General features: G+C 38.1%; 1 protein-coding gene across 1 annotated transcript in view; it reads right to left on the minus strand.

The window, feature by feature from the left end:
* TRIM2 (tripartite motif containing 2) overlaps positions 1 to 13,370 on the minus strand; it is an 87,507-nt gene extending 74,137 nt beyond the window's left edge. Inside the window, exon 1 of the mRNA XM_058803446.1 lies at positions 13,215 to 13,370. The gene's annotated coding sequence lies outside the window, so the exon portion shown is untranslated. The remainder of the gene's footprint in view (positions 1 to 13,214) is intronic.
* Between the last annotated feature and the right edge of the window lie 678 nt (positions 13,371 to 14,048).

Raw genomic sequence — 14,048 nt, forward strand, 5'->3', positions numbered from 1 at the left:
AATAGACTAAGTGAAATAACTGCTGTCAGCACCTCTTTTCATGGCTCCCTACACAGAAAGGTCAGGCTTACAACTACTCCTTCCTGTGCTGCTGAATGATTGCTGGAATCTCCCCCTAATGTGCCAGCTTTCCATCCAGAATCTGCCTGTCTTCAAGACAGAATAGTTCCTTCAACCTCATCAGTAATGCCACACCAAGGATCAGATCAAACAGATACCTGCAGCAACTTAATAGTGTAAATAACACCACACTGAACCAAGAGACCTCTTCTCTGCTTAACAGGAGTGGGAAAGCAGCAGAGTAACTGTAACTAAAAACACAATTCTAGCATTAGGAGCTGTGTGGAAAGAAACTAAGGTTATACAGCTGATGTACATCAACAGCTGTCATGATTATCACTGGTGTTCTAGTTAGATCTGCACCTGTGATTTCATTTTTTTATATCCCCTTGTAATGTGGTAATAGTATGTCTTACCTATTTCACAGAAGTTCTGTGTGCATACAGTTACAGTTCTTTGAGGCTCTCACTGAAGACATTTCAGACATAGAAACTTTTTATTTTCACAGCTGACTTAAGAAATATATCCTTTGAAAGCAAATAAACAGGATAACTACTTTGGCAAGATAAGTGTTTTTTAAAATTTCCTACCACCTCAAAGGTCACTCATTCAAAACACAACACAAATGCACTAATAAAAGGAGATATACCTCCAAAAATCCATGCACTATGGGTAAAGATTAACTTTGGCACTGTAGAGCACAGTAAACCTACAAGTTTAAAGTCCATCTAAGCAAGTTTTCTGCCTAGCTTCTTTGTGTCCCATTTCCTGGTGAGAGATGTTTCACAGGCCTCAGTTGTCACAGAGTTCAGAGGAGGCCTTTCAAGTACAAACTACTCTTTGCACACGCCCTCTGTTTCGCATTCAGTTGTGCTCTACCTTATTTGCAGACCAATGGCCTCAGTTCTCATCTCACCTGGAATTTGGGTAGTCAGAGTTTTTGAGCCTTAAGGTTTTTATAGGCAGATCTGTGACAGCAAGGTAGCAAGAAGTGTCAAAGCTACTTCTGAAATATCTGTCTAATGTACATGCTGGTAAAGCAGCAGAAAACTCAATCAAGAAGCAAAGCAAATTAGCCTGTCTTGGGCACCATGCTGCCATCACTGGCTTATATATTCAAGCTGGCTATTAGCTACCTTAAGCCTTGCTATACTACACTGCAGACATTTCTCAGTTAAATTCTGTGAATTAATCTAGACTCAACATTTAAATTTCACTGTTGTTATGGGGCGATTCATGCACTTCTAGAAGGGTTTTGCAAATCATGCTGAAACATTCCTTATCTCTGATTAGGTTTAGAGTAAAAAAAAATATTTCAGAAGGACAGATGCTTTGGCTTTGGAACAGATCTTTGTTCAGAGTGTCAGGTATGCTGACAAAGAGCCAAAAAATAGGCACAGACCCAGCAGCACACACATCCATCCTAATTTCAAATTACAAGATAACTTGTCTCCAAGGAATGCTTTCCTATATAACAGTATAAACATTTCCAGTGGTATTTTTGGAACTGACAAATTCCTTATTTTGTATGGCCTTTGTCACAAGAAAAATATCACCTCTCCAGTTTCTCACCCCTCTGTGGGCTGTGTTCTTGCTCAGACAGAAGAACACAAGGGAAATTTCCAAAAGAACTCTTTTGTGAAGACCTTGCTGTTATACAACAAACAGCATTAATTAGAAGACTGCCTTCAAGATAGCTGTGGTTCCTGCTCCCATAAGAAACCCTATTCATCGTGAACTCAGCAGTAAATATTCCACTTGCTTCTTTGGCACAGAACCAAATTCCTGCATCAACTAGAGCAAAGGATGCTCAGAGACCAAGAGGGATTTGCCCATCACAGGAAAAATGCTCAGATTAGCGATGCAGTGACCTTGGTTCAAAGAAAGCACTTTAATACATGCCTTTCTGTCAAGCATATGAGAACTCCTGCTGATTTCACTGTCACATCAATGAGGTCAGCCACGGATTTATTCAGGAACTAAAAGGAATTAACTCCCTTCACACATACACACCCCCTGAATAATGGCCAGAGTGGTCTGTGCCCAGTGGTGCAGATGTGACTTGTCCCTCCCCTCTCCCAGTGTGGATCAGGAGTTTACCTCTCCTTGAATGACACTACTGATGCATTTTATGCCTTCTTGCTGAATAAGAGTGACTGGGGTACCAAAAAACTGCTATACCTAACTTACTCCTATTTCCCTTTCTACCCAGCAAGCCTAGATGAAGCGTGCCAGTTACCAAGCAGGTGGAAACACTGAAATAATTTAACTGCTTGAAACTGCAGAGGCACAACAAAGGTCAGAATCATTCATTTGGACACAGAAATCCAGAGAGAAAGTGGTGTGTCCTATATAAGCCTGCAAGCAAACACAACAGGCCAAGTTTTCAGTATTCTCATATAACAAGCTAGTAAGAGGAATTTTAATGAATTCCAGGTGCTCTCAAGTCAAGTTCCTTGTGACAACCCATCCCCTCCAAAAACCAGGGACATACTAGATCTCAAGCAAAGCTCTGTCATAAAGGTATTCTGAGCAGCAGGAGAGGAAAAGAATACTTTAATTTTAAAGATACTACAAACGTCAGCCATGCAGGAGAACTCAATTAAAAGCTAAAACTTTTATCTTTTACCCCTTGATCCAAGTAGTAAAAAGGCTAAAACTGTCATGTAATCAGAACCAAACCCTACCCACGTCTGGATTTAATTATGCCGTGCCATTTTACAGCAGCCTAAGAAAATGGAACTGGGGGTCAAATAATCCTAGAATAATTCTTCAGTCAGTCACACATATAAGAACCTGGGTAAGAATGGATAACAGACAACATCAGCAGACTGAGCATACAAAGATTCTAATTAAAGGTAATAACAACTACCAAGAAGTTCATAGACAAATGGCTCACTTCAGAGTGACAGCACCTACCAAAAAAATTCTGTATGGTCTACAAAATTCAAGCAAACTTACAAAACTAATGCATACTGAAAGGATGGAGCTCTGGTCAATAGCTGCTCACTGATTTGAAAAGAAATTGAATTAATAGAATTCTAAAACTCTTCAGAAATACATATTTTTGTATGAGTTCTACACGTATTTAAAACAGATTCTCCATAAGAAAGTATTTATATGAGATTGTATGCTTATATAGCAACTGTAAATTACAGGGAGAAATCTACATAAGAATATGCTTTTAATTAATTAATATGAAAGTATAAAGGACATATCATTTAATTATTTAGTATTATGAGTATACAATTTGAGTATAAAATCAACCAAAATACATAATTTTTAATTGAAAGCAAAACATTCTAGATACGTTACTTGCAAATGTTAACTGGGGAGAACAAAGTCTTTTGAAATATTACCTAGCCAGCAAAGAAGCTTGGAGATACTGTATATTCTAGCTCAAGCAAATAAATAAAAGTGTATATGCAAAAGCAATGCAAATGCTACCCAAATTAGTAAGGGTTTCCTGAAGATACATAGCATGAAATTAAATTACAATTTCTATAACCTGCATCCAGTATCACTATGGTATTTTTTTAGTATTATGAAATCAGTTCCATGTCAGTCTGGGTTTTTTTTTCCTATTTAACAGAGCTTTTTATGAAAAAAAAAAGGTGCCACTTCTTCCAGCATGTATTCTTCTTATTGCTCTATTCTGCCTCATTCCTTTAGCAAGGATCCCCTGATCCTGTTAAAACAGCCAGAGCTGCCCAACTGCACCACAGTGCTCCACCAGGGCCTCTGTGTTCATCCAGGCTGCAACATGGATTAAATTATAGCTCACACACTGTGATTCGATTTTGCATGCAAGGAACAAAATCTGTGTGAGGTAATACTGCACAGGACCCAGGGTCTGGATGAACAGCAGGCCTTGAAACTTTGTGTGCATTCACTTGTGCTTTTCTGCCTGCTTGTCAAGGTCAGCAACATGGCACATTTAAAGGAGGCTTCTTGCATTGAAAGGATTTTGTTTGCTCTTGGTTGGTTTCCGACTCAAGCTCAAGCTGAGAGACCTCACAGAAGGAGGCAATGATTATTGCATTGTAATTGCTAAAATTCAGCAATTGCTCACATTCATGCAGTTATTTTAAAGCTATATTTCTTGGTCATTTTAAGGTCAGGTCAAAGACATAAAAAACTACAAGTCAGCCAGAATCTTATCTTGAATTCATCCCACTGGCATCCATAGATATGATGACATCTAAAACCCCTTGATATTCCAGAGGATTCAAGAACACTGGTGTCTACAATACAGGTCACATGCATTCTGAAAAGCAAATATTCTGCAGAGTCAAAACTCTGTTTAACTTGTGAATGAGGAAAAAAGTTAAACCTTCTCAGCAGCATTTCAACTGAAGATGGTCCAGTCTTTTTTCCTTTCCCTTCTTTCCTCCTCCATAGCAATTTCAGACTCCACAATAAGTTCCAATGTCACTTTTGAGAAGGGGAAGAACCCACAGAGATATTTAATATCATCCTCAACAGAACAAATTACCATTTGGGGTGTTTTTCTAAGAAGTCTTCCTACAGCTATACTTAGGAACTTCCTTGTTACACAGAGGTACTGAATACCATGATGTTTGCCCAGAGCAGAATTTTTTGTTGATTGTGCATTTTAATACTATAATCTATAAACATGGTAATTTTATATTTCTCCATTAAGTGACCCTATTTCAGCTTTTAAGAGACTGACAGCCTTCACTGGCTAGCATGAAATTTTTCATGCTAGACGTCTGCCTCATTAAAAAAAGAAAAATCAGCCAAAATTGAATTGTTTCTGAGAACAAGAGTAAGAAAAATCAGGTCACTTTGTGTGACAAAAATTCAGGTGTCTTTGAGAACTATGAAAATCCTCAGCTTTTCAGTAGGATACTAAACAATAGGGAGAGGCTTTAACCCAGACAATGAATTTTTTAACATCACATGAATATGCACATTAACCTCACTGTGACCCAATGCATACTCACTTGGGAGATGAATTTTTTGGTGATACTGGCAGCCTGCTTTCTGTCCTTTCCTAGTGCTTGTGTAGCATCTCTTAAATACAAACCTTGCAATAGAGGACGATATTAAACCACATACATCCAATCCACTTCAATGAAAGACTAAATTCACAAGGCACTGAAGGGAACTCTGGTAGGAGAAGTATTCCCATGGGCAGCATTCTCAGAAGACATACTGTTTTACAGAAACTCCCCAGTATGAAATCCTGCTGATTTTATTGCATACTGTACTATTTCCTCACTGTTCCTTCCTAATTTCAACTATGGTAGCCAGCTCAAGATCTCACTGTGGTCAAGCAGCATGCTTTGCAGGTGAGCAATAGTAGAAGGTCTTGGTCCAGATAAAGCCAGTGGAATCTATTCAGTGAATGATGCCAAGTGAACAGAACAAAGAGACTGCCCTGTCACTGTACTTCCCCAAGCTGGCTCTTAGTGGAATCATACTTTGGCTATAGCAAATAAAAATGACCAACAATTGTTAGCAGCAACAATTAAGCCATTCATTGTGACTCTTGGGGAATGATGGATAGAGTTTCTTGTACCATCCTCACCCCAGCTGCACTCTTGTCAATTCCTCCTTCATGGAAGTTGTGTGATTTGAGCATCTGTTCTGAATCAGATAAACAAAGTGCTATGGACTATGGTATTACACATACCCACTGACAAACAGTCCTGTGAAGAGACAGTGACCCACTGGCCTAAGGAATTGCCCTGACAGTGACAGGCAGCCCTATACCTACTTTTAATCCCCATATCTGATAAAAGCAATCAGCTGAAGGGATCTCTTTATAAAGGCACTATATTAACACCTTTATTTAGATAGTTCATCAAAATCCCAAATTACATTGTGATGTTGTACCACTTGTTGCTCTGAAAACACTCAAACTTTCCTCAGTGACAGGGGGGAAGAATATTTACAGGAAAATGCTTTCTATATGATAGGATCAGAGTGGGGGGGGGGGGGTCTCTCTTGCTCAAGGATCTAAGCTATTTTTTCCCAGCTCCATAAATCATAACATCAGCTCTGGTTTCTGCTAGAGTTAGCTGGCTGAGCATCAAGGAACATCAAATAGAGATTTTTGCTTTCTGCTCTCCATAGCGCTTGCACTCAGATGTGTCTATCTGCCCTCACATCTTCAAGAATAAAGCAAAAAAAAAAAACTTTCAGAAAACATTTCAAGCACAGAACCATTTTAAAAAGCATTTCTGTAAGCCAATGGTGAGGCCTTTTGTTTTCCCAAAAGGACAAACTCATACTTCCCAAAAACCAGAAGTGTTTTACATGGTGGTCCTCCCCTACCTACACTCTCTGATGCTGAACAAGCTATGAACATTTCTGGAAAAGAAGTAATTAACTGCAAATATGATTTCAGTGCATGAACAATCAAGGCCAGAACCAAAGCAAATCATCACATGTCTCCTGATAATTACAGTGAAAATAATTACTTATTTCCTCATCAATAATTATTGATTCCTAGAAGACCTCTGATGTCATAGCATGTTATTCATTATAAGCATTATACAATGGCATCTATGTTACAAGCTTCACTATGTTTACTCTCAACATGTTCTCGAAAACAAAAGAAAAGCTGAACAAATTCTTGATTTCTCATTTTAAAGCATACACTATTAATTTCATAGAGAAAAAGAGTACTTTGGCCAATCCACCTAGTAGGGACACTGATGGCTGGAAGCCCATTTGGGGTAAAATTTTGCCATGGGAATATGCAGTATGAGTTGCATTCACTTTTAGGATGGCTATATCTTGGCCCAAGGTTAGTAAGCATATTGTCCTGGGAACTGCAAACATACTAAAATAATTTGGCTGTTAGTTATCTAACTCTTTAATCAATTTTCAACCTCATTGCTTTACTTTTACATAGCAATTACTACTGACTAATTAAAAATCTGAGGGCCACACATACTGTAACAAAGCTATGGCAACCTATGGATTTCAGGTATGTCAGTAGGGCAACACTCAGAATGCCAAGGGAGTTGATGTCAACTTCCTCTTTCAGAAATGTAGCCATGACATCCCGCAGGATCTACTCTGCATTCTGCTAAAATCACTTATTTCAGTGAACCTATTTCCAAATAACAACAGAAGCTGGTTGATTACAAAGTATTCAACAGAGGTGGCTCAAGATCAGTCTGCAAACTCCCTACTTTCTTAAAAAGGGCCCTTCAATTCCCACTGAATTGAAGAGTGGGGGTAAACAGAATAGCAAAAAACAGGAAAAACCCATTTTTCAATTGCTCCTCTAGATAGGTAAAGGAGACTCAAAAGTACTGAAGCTTTTAAATTAAGACAACCCATGTTTCAAAAAGACAAACAAGCTTTAGTGTTTTGGTTATTTCTGATTTACTATCTTTAAAATTAGGTCATTACTTTTAGGAATGCTTTGAAATAAATGAATGGCAGGAGAGGATTTCAGAACGTTCTTAAGAGTAATCCATACCATTCCTGGGGTTAAACTGTTTTGTCTTTGACCTTCCAGTTTATCCCTTTGGGAATCACGTTATTGTCTCATAAGAAAAGAGGTACCCATCTTAATATTCCTAGCCTAATGACTTCTGCAAAATCCTTTTAAAATACTAACCAGATTGAAATACTACTGTTTTATCCATCCAGATCAAGCTGGATTTATGATTAATTGCATGCTTGCAAATAATCTTTCAGACTTTTATTCATCATTCCCTGTATGAAAAAAGAAAAAGTCATTTGAGGAGTACAACATCCCTTCATGTTTGTTAGCTTGCATTTGTGTAAATCCTTTCAACTGCTTTATGGAAGGAACAACAGTGACACTGTCAGAATAAATTTAAATTTCATTTTTAATATGTCACTAAAGTGGTACAAATTGTGGTGTCAATGCAAAAAGAGATATCATGAATTATAATTTCAAAATGAAATATAAAAATCCTAGGAAATTCAAAGTAGAATATATTTTCAACTGTGATTTGGCCCTCTGGGATCCTTCAGATTTTTTATTCCTGCATATACAACTAGATTTATCACCTCAAAATAAAAATGGCTCTTAGAAATCATAGTGGTTTATGTGATGCACATTTCCAGGGAGAATAAATTTGCCTTTGGGCTCAGATATGTTGATTACATTACTCAGTTAAGTTACAGTTTGTATTCACATGCTACAGTCTTGCTTTGTGAAAGATGATCTGAAGAGTGTAAAAATTGAACACATAAAGTACCTTCAGCATGAAATAGTGTGTTTTAATGGGGCTTTGTGAACTACAGAGTTGTCCTGACTGACTTCAGATGGCAGTTTAGTCCTAGTTTATGAGTATCAAAACTAGTGTGTACCTTACACCATATCATCCAAACAAAAGGTAGTAGAAAAGGTGATGTTAACAGATGTGTGACTGCTCCTGAAATCTACTTGTAAGATGGATAAGGAGCAGAGTGATGGGGAGAATTGGTCTTACAGAAAATGCAAATGAATATTCTCATCTGTGAGACTCTCATCTCACCCATATTGTGAACCTTACTGTCCACCCCAAATCACAGTACATCTTCCATGAGTCAATTAGTGTGTGATGGTCATGTGTCATGCTGCTGCTATTTCATGTGAATAATCAACATTGAAATTTAGATTCTGTAAATAATCAAAAGTAAACATACTTCATTAAACTTAATAATGAATATTATTACCTTAGTAATTAAGTTTATAATGAATCTTATTAACTTAGTAATTGGCAATAGCATGTTAATTTTAAGGAAAATCTTTGTTGGTGGTCCAGAAATATTTTGTAATTATAACCATGTTTTGGTCAGTTGAGTTAATTTCAATTAATATAATTCATTAACTTAATACCTAAATACTAACAGCCTAAAGGGAGATACTTTCAGTGAACCAGTATGACAGCTTTAAAATAAGGTCACAGTAAGTGTATGTCATTCCCTAATTTTAATTACTTGTAATTTCAAGCCTATGTCTAAGCAAATTCTGGTATCCTAAAGACCAGTTCAGATAACACAGTACCAACATCTGTGTTCTGAATGAAGATAAAGACAAGAAAGGTAGTAAGTGAGTGCAAAGAAGGTTTCAATTTATTTGTAATAGAGCTTGTAAGCAGTCTGGGGGCAAGGATTACCTTCTGTTTTTGTACAATACCTAGCTCAGTAACAAAAACCAGTATCCCTAGATGCTGCAGAAATAGCAAAGAGCAATAATAAAATAAATGCAGAATGAAATGATAATGCCATTGATGCAAGTCAGAATTTCATATGAGGTATACTGACAGATGTTTAATGAACTGCACTGAATCAATCTGACACTGCACAGTTCTTGGGAAACAACCAAGTCCTGAATAATTTGATTTAAAAGAAATTATGGCTGCTGCAGTTATTTTTCTCAGATTTTTTTCTTCAAGCAAAGCTCACAGAAAATAGCAGCATCCCTATTTATTTTTTTCTTCAACATTATCAGATGATTAAATAGATTGGGCTTATGTGTGGCTTCTCATTTGAAAATCAAAATCCAAAACTCAGCCTAGGTATCTGAGCTATGTTAAGTTACATTAACTGATGCCTTAGCTTCTTTTTTATTCCTCAACTAAATGAGCATAATGTTGTTCTTCCTAACAGATTTTTATATCTTAGTAATTCTCAAATAACAGCAATGTTTGTATGAAAGCAGGTAAAATTTGGAAGAAAAGGGAAAGGAGAAAGGAAGGGAAGGAGGAGTTAACTACTGTAAGATGTTTATGGAAATTTGTCCTTACCTAGTTCATTTGCCTCAGAATTCTTCTTGTAGGGAATTAGGAGAAAGGAGAAGGGATCACAGAATACTAACTGGAAAGAAAAGACCAACACAGATACATAGCCTTTCCTATACTACAGTAGAGAGAAGGTGATCATGGAATGCAGTGTTCCCAGTTTTAAAGAGCAGAGGGGGGAGGAAACACTTCCTCTATGAATAGAAGGGAAGAACACTAAAACAAAATTTTAAAAAGCTGCTTGCTTGTAGTAAGACAAAAAACTTGGAGTGACATAGAACTCCTACCTTGAAACAGGAGGAAAAAAGGAAAGAAATACTGGAAAAAACTATTTTCCTTTTCGGTGTCTTGGTAAGTAGCAATGGATTTGGCACTATTAAATCTAAATATTTAATGCTTTGCAGGGGTTATCCGTGTTGGCAGCTCACCCTGTGCTTTGCAAGGAGAATATTGAAAATTCTCTTGAACTGTGGCCAGTTGCAAACCGGCTGGACAAGACTGGCCTGGAGCAGTTACTGGTGTTCACCTTCCTACTCTCCAAGAGAGGTCAAGCACAAGGTGAACAGGTTTGTTCCCTGATCAGCCATGCACTCTGCCTGCCTTTCCTACAAGCCAAGGTTTCACACCTCCCAGAAATATTTATGCAGCAGGGCTGAAACCACTGAGGTACCCTATCAGTGTCACTGATCTGTTACCAGGGGTAAAGGTATCTGAGAATCTGACACACCAGTGAGCACGGGAGCGCTCACACCTCAGTGTCTTCAGAGAAAGTTACAAAGCATTGATGCATGTAGTAGCAAATGAGATTTCAGCTCAGGGCTGCAGCACCAAAAACTGCAGGGGATTGCTTAATATTCGGTGAACATATGCCTAAAAAGTCAGTGCACGTGCTATCAGAATTTCAGCATCCTGTGCACATCAATGAACTTTGCTTAAGCTTCATCAGGATCCATTTACATTCTGGATAAGAGATTGGGGAGCAAAACTGGTGTATGATGTAAACAGCAAAGTTAAAGGCCAAAACCTTTTCAGGATATCTGTCAGGAAGATGCCTGAATAGATTTTAAATAAAACAGCTCTGAAATTTTCCATCCATGTCCCAAATCTTCCCAGAAGGACTTCTGAAATTATTCAGGACACATATGAATAATTTCTCTATATTTGAGAGACTTAGGCAGGGGCTTTCAATGTATAATCCAAACAAGCAGTGGATTAACTGTCTTCAGCTGAAAGCCTGCCAGATGACTGCCCTTCTCCACACACATGGCATTTGATGTCTGCCACTTTAATATTTTGACATTTTTGTGAGAGACATTGTCCTGAAAGGTCACCACTTGTCTCAGCAGCTGGCTGGCTGCCACTGAGGCTCGGGAAGCTGAGCTCCGCAGCTGTCGTTAAAAATTACCATCTTCACAACTAAGTTTCAGGGAAGCTACGAATTTATGTCTATGAGGGAAAAAAGGAGACAAGAGGAAGGAAAAGGAAGCTTCAAAATCAGCTTTTACTTGCTACAGTGAAGACAGGCATTTATACATATACATCTGTAAGATGAGGCAGAAATATTTCAAAAGCAGCTAATAAACACAACAGTCACCAAATACCTGTGTTACAGCATCATTATGGGTTATACCATGAATATGTTTAGTCCTCTATTGCAGCAAACTACACACATATTCTCTCCCTATTCACTTAATGGCAGTCACCTGTTAACTGTGCAAGTGGCATTCTCACATGGCTCATGAAAAACTGACAGTACCACTGGTCCCCAGGAAATAACAAAAACTGTAAATAAAGCAAGAAACATGACAAAGCAATTGAAACAAATTTGCTACAGCCTGCATTTCTTTTGTAGTTATCTGACTACTATTTATAATTGGTAATGATCACAGGCTGTTTTCAAGAAGCAGATTTCGTGCACAGCACAGTAAGAATTCATTAGCCATATACTCGATAGGACAATGGCAATACAGAAACTTTGAATTAGAAAGGAGAATAAAAACCAACATACTACTTCTTCAGCGCTATGAGACCAAAAATAAACTGACAAGTATCAATTTTCTTCCTTACAATATCACCACAACACTGAGAAACCTTCAGCTCCACTGATTCCCAACCACCTTACTATCCTGTCTTGATGCCACTGTGGCAGATAAAGATCGTTTCCTGTACAGACAGAATGAGATGGGTGAAAAACATGCATTGCTCACTGTGCTATGTTCATTGTTCTTATCAGGTCAGATGCAGACTTGCTGGTGCCCCTTATGATGACTATTTGTTTGTGCTTCTGAAAATAAGGTACTGTCAAGTTCCTTAATGAGAAGTCCGGGTCTGCATTTATGGATTTTTTTAAAAAAGATTCCAGGTGAAAAATACCGTGGAAAATTTTTCTTCTATGTACTCCCAAACTATCTATTCCTGCTGTATATCTAATCTAAGCAGAAAAACATCTCTCTGTAAGTACCAGCATTTGCTGGACTTCTCCCCTTGCAGAAAAAATAGCAAGGAGACATCCCCAAAATCAACAAACACAACTGCAAACTATTTGTTCTGGAAAGCTTTCAAGCATCCCTTTCCCTCAGCAGCTCTTCCACTGAAAGCCAGAACAATACTGCAGAGAAGCTTCCCCTGTCAGGATGTTTTCAGCTTTCATCTCTCTGCTTTTTCAAGAAGAAGACTAAGGTAGAAACCTTAATTAGCAATCTGAAAGCACCACACAGGCAAGGAATACTTACATTTGCAACTGTATTTGTGATATTTGCGCACTGATCCAGCGACTGGTGATTACAAAGAAGAGAAAGAGCTTTTTAGGCTGCCTTTCAAGTCTTGCAGCAGTGAAATGAAGGCTGCTATCTGAAAGCTACTCATTTTCTATATGCTGTGCTCTACTTGCTTCCCATGTGCATACAACACAGCTGCCAGATTTAATAACCATGTCAGCCTGCTTTCCCCAGAAAGCAGCAGAGAGATGACAGGATGAAGTAGCCAGAGCGTTAATCTGTAGTTATGGCTGCACTAAGCCTTGAATGAATGTCACAGTTTTATTGCCTTTGAAGAAAAAAAGCCAAAACAAATCAACGCTGTTCATGAAAAGAATAAGAGCAAAATGATTTCAGAAATGTTAATCCATACTTGCCCCAGTGATATTAAAGTACATTAAAGACATTTTACCATTTTTTTTCCCTATCAGTTAACAAATCCTAGGACTTGAGTTTTTTTATTCCTTTCAGAATACATTTTTCCTAGCAGTGTATGCTTGTACCCCAAAAGAACAAAACCATTAACTGACAAATTAGTTGAGCTTCCCTTCTCTCCTGTTTCTCTCTAGAAGGAAGCATTTCCATACCTGTTTGTCTTAGCTGACTTCTTTCAGGCAAAAAAAAAAGTTAATAAAAAAGAGGGGAAATTCTCTTTTACCATTTAAATTCTCCCATGCACAGTGGTTCCTAGAGCACTGGACTTTAGTATCTGCTGTGGTCAGTTCACTGCCAAGGTGGAGCATCGCCGTACCTCCAGCTGTAAAACCAGTTCCACGCCAGGGAAGGGCAGCCAGACTTTACATGACAAGAGAAGGTGCCACTCATGCAGTCAAAAACAACAAACTGAAAACAAACCCAGAAACGCTGGGTTGGATCTGCAACAGTGCAGGGATGCCGCAGAGGTCATATGACATCTGTGCGCGTCTTTTTCTCTCTCTCTCATTTATATTCCTTTCACTTCCCTTGGAGGCACCTTCTCAGCAGGGAGTGGTTTCTGTGGAAACTACGGACAGTCGGTTTTCCCCTCGGAGAAACTGTTACTATGGTAACCTTACATAATGTATATGGCCTAGATTCTTTTAAAAAATATTCTAACCCTGAAATTCTCATTATAAAATTAGAGCTGATTTGTCTGGGGGGCAGGAAATACAGTTATTTAAAAATTGCATTAGAAATGTAGGATAAAAAAAATCCAAATGGTGTTACAAATTAAATGAGAATATAGGGGGCATGTCATTGCATCATTCAAAAAGGCAAAATAATTTGCAAATGCCAGTAAACAAGTCTATTATTTAGCACTTGTGGGAAGCAAGGAGGAAGGGAAGCATAGACTTGACATCATGGCTCACTGCAGCAATCAATATTGCATCTTGCAGAGTCAAATTTTTCTCTCTATGTTTATTCTTCCAGCAACCAGGACCTCATTTAATGATGTAAGCCCAAATACTGCTTACATCCACCCCACTCAAAACTGAAATATCAGCTTCAAAGT

The sequence above is a fragment of the Ammospiza caudacuta genome, chromosome 4 (assembly GCF_027887145.1).
Source record: "Ammospiza caudacuta isolate bAmmCau1 chromosome 4, bAmmCau1.pri, whole genome shotgun sequence".
Taxonomy (NCBI): Eukaryota; Metazoa; Chordata; class Aves; order Passeriformes; family Passerellidae; genus Ammospiza; species Ammospiza caudacuta.